Below are 3,746 nucleotides of genomic sequence, written 5' to 3' on the forward strand. Positions count from 1 at the left end.
GTGATGGACTGGGCAGGGAACTGGAGGAGAAAGCAGAATCCAGTGCGACTCCCAGGTTTCTGGCTCCGGGGTGGATGGTGAGACCAAAGGTCTGGGAAGGTGGCTGAAGACCCCTTGGTCTGTGGCAGGGTGCCAAGGAGGAGGAATAGGGGGCAACTCTTTTTTTGCTAAGCACCACGCCCCCCAGACCTTGAGGCCACACTGTTTAGGGCCACGATCTTAGAGACCTTCAAAAACAAGCCTCCCTCATCCTCTGGTTCCAATCCCCTTAACTTCTCTTCCTTAAGGGGCCCCACAGCAGCCTTTGGGCCAGCAAGGATGACTGAGCCCTCTCCATCCACTACCTCCCTCCCCTCTCTCCCCAGACACCCAGTGCACAGACCTCCATGTCATTCCACTAGCCCGGACACCAAAAGCTGCATATACTGTTACTACTGTACCCTCTGCTATACTGTATAGTTTACACCATATACTGTACTATACCCTATATTATTCCTATAACAAAGAAGACTGAGGAGGAGACTGAAGGTCAGAGAGGTTAAGTAACCTGGCCAGAGTCACGCAGGTAGCCTGCAACCACTCAGAGTAGTGCCTGGCGTAGTGTACAAGGCCCTGGTGAGCTGGCTCCTGCCTGGTTCCACCCGGCTGCCTCCACCCAGCAGCAGCAGGGTCCGGGGGTCGCACTCTCCTACCCCTATGCTCGTACATGTTATTCCAACGGGCTGCCTGTGCCCCACCGGCTTCCCTCCAGCCCCGCACCCACCTCTCCAGACCTGGCTCCAGCATGCCTCCTCAGTGAGGTGCCCCTATACCCCTGGGCTGGATGAGGTGTCCTTCTCTGTGCCGATACTTGATGTGACACTTTTTATTCATTCATGTAACAGACATTTATTGAGTACCTATTACATTCTAGGTGCTGCAGATACTCAGATACTACTGTGGGCCAGCCAAAGAGCCCACTTCTCAGGGCCGGCCCGTGGTTCACTTGGGAGAGCGTGGTGCTGACAACACCAAGTCAAGAGTTAAGATCCCCTTACCAGTCATCTTTTTACAAAAAAAGAAAGAAAGAAAGAAAATATATGTTTAGAGGAGATGCTGAGAGTAAAGTCCTTTTGGAATTCCACTTCTCTCAACAGTCCGAACAAGAGAACTGGACTTGTCACATAGAGCAATCGCAGGTTCCAACAGACTAAATAGCAGCCTTTGAAATTCCAGAAAGCAAAGAATGAAGGAAACCCAGCAATGGTCCGGAGAGCTCCATGTTGGCTCTGCCATCACACACAGGAGGAGCAGGCAGGTGCCACTGTGTGTGGCTTCCCAAGGATAGCAGCCTGGCCTCCTCACCAAGCCAACCAGCCCGTGAGGCCCTCTGCTTCACCAAGACATCACAAAAAGTGCAGGAAAGTGGGTTAAGGTAATTCATAGGAAGGAAATCCACATTTCACAAGCTTTCCTAGGTCTTTGGACCTTGGTGGTAACTGGGTGAAAGAAAAGGAAAATGTCCCTGCATGGCACTGATGTTAAATCCAGTACAGGTTTGAGCTGGCAGCTAACGTGCTGGAATATGGATGGGAGGAATGCTCGGAATCCCGGCTCCTGGCCTCTCACTTATCAGTATGGAAATAACTTAATAACACACAAATGCCAATGCAGAGCTCCCAGAGTAAATCATTCCCATACCTACTCCTAGCCATGCTTAACATTCACCTGGATTTATGAGAATGGAGGCAGAGACAGTTTCTTGCAACTATTATATTATTTTCCTTTCCTCTTTTTACAACGTCAGTTTTTTCTTACATCTCTTTGAGGGGCCCAGGTAACTAGTAATCTTTAGTGAGGACCTGAAGGAGAGGGAGGATCCAGCCACACACGGAGGAAAGCAGCCAGGGCAAAGGCCCTGGGGTGGAGTGTGCCTGGGACATGGGAGGAAGAGTGGGGTGACCAGAGGGGAGCAATGACAGAGAGGGGGCTGGTGTCCATGAGGTGAGGGCAGGCAGGGTCACGGGGGCCTGGCAGACCACGTCAGGCCCCAGCTTTACTCTGAAGGAGACCCAGAGGGGAGCAATGACAGAGAGGGGGCTGGTGTCCATGAGGTGAGGGCAGGCAGGGTCACAGGGGCCTGGCAGACCACGTCAGGCCCCAGCTTTACTCTGAAGGAGATAGGAAGACACTAGGGGCACGTGAGCACGGTGACATGATCTGGTTAAGGGTTCCTCAGGACCCTGCTGCTGCCACACCGAGACGAGCTGGGGCCACAAGGGCAGCACTGGGAGGCCAGCTCTAACACTTCCCTGAAATTACTTCTGCCTCCTAGGAAAACTGTTGGGCTGGAGGTGGGATGGGGAATAGAGGCATCATGGTGATGTCCAAGCGTCTGGTTTGGGTGACCAGGTGAGCGGAGGAGCCACTCAACAAAGTAAGACAGGGGACATTAGAAGAGGACAGTGTGGGCAGGCGAGTGATGGGAGATCAGGGGCCCACAAATGGCAACTTTCACCCCAGAAGATGACCACAGGCCCACCCAGGGTCAAGGGTCCTCCACAGACACCCACACTCAAGCTCGTCCCTTCCTAGATATTGACAGGGAGGGTAAGTGCCTGGAGCTGCCTCTCACCTTCTCTCCCTCTCTTGATCAGGGAAACTTCTCCTTCTGATCTCCTTGGGGCTTTCCAACCCTTCCCAGACCTTGCTGTCTCTCTCACAATCTCAGGAAGCATGATGGCTACAGCACTTTACATGAAACAAACCATTTAATTATCCCCAAATCCCTCTAAGTTGGGCTCTGCTATTCTCCACTTCACAAATGCAATCTGCCCAAAGTCACACAGACACTAATGGTAAGCCAGAATCCCAGCTCTGCAGCCATGCTCAGAGGAGCAGGCAACGAACTCTGCCTGTTTTAAGTTTGGGCCAGAGATTTACTTCTCAATTTAAAGCATTTTCCTCTTCTACCATCTCCAAAATACAAAATGCCTCTTCTCCCCAAAATATCCTGAGCAGTTGGGAAGAGGCACAGTCCAGTGGTGCCATCTAGGGACAGAAACGTGAGCTGCAGAGATTTCCGAGCAGTGGTGCAGGGCCATCTGGCAGGGACCCAGAGGGACCTATCAGAAGAAAAGGTCCTATTAGAATCCCAAGCACCAATCGCCTCCCCTATGCCACCGGTGCCATTTGGTGCTGTAATGACTGCAGCACACCTGATCTGTTTCGTATAGTTTCCAATCAGAAGACAGCTCTCTGCAGAACTGTCACTAAAACTTTGTTTAAGGGTCTCATACCCTCCCTGAGCACTGTTAAATTGTACCTTTGTGCCTGCTCCTGGTGTCAGGCACACTTGAAACAGTGACCTTATGGGGACATGCAAGGGAGGGGGCATCACTCATAATGTTGGCAACGTTCTTGTCCTTAAGCTGGGTGGTAGGCACATGGATAATCACTTTATTATTCTTTAAACCTTGTATGTAATATTTTTATAAACACGAAATACATTGTTTAGAGTTTATTAATTCTTTAAGACAAACTTTGCAACATTTCAGACTGACTCTGTATTGTGCAGTTTCAGGGAGCGCACAGTGAACCACAAATGGCCCAGAAGGTGAGGGCCCATGGAGAAATCTCCATCTGTGGCCCTGCACCAACCACTGGGGAATAAAATCAAGCCCCAGGGTCAGAAGATGCTTTCTGCTCTATCCTTAGACTCCTGCCCCTAGAGCTACTGAAGTTCAACATGCAGGAACTATAGCAGG

The sequence above is a fragment of the Galeopterus variegatus genome, unplaced genomic scaffold (genome assembly GCF_000696425.1).
Source record: "Galeopterus variegatus unplaced genomic scaffold, G_variegatus-3.0.2 Scaffold224, whole genome shotgun sequence".
NCBI classification, from domain to species: domain Eukaryota; kingdom Metazoa; phylum Chordata; class Mammalia; order Dermoptera; family Cynocephalidae; genus Galeopterus; species Galeopterus variegatus.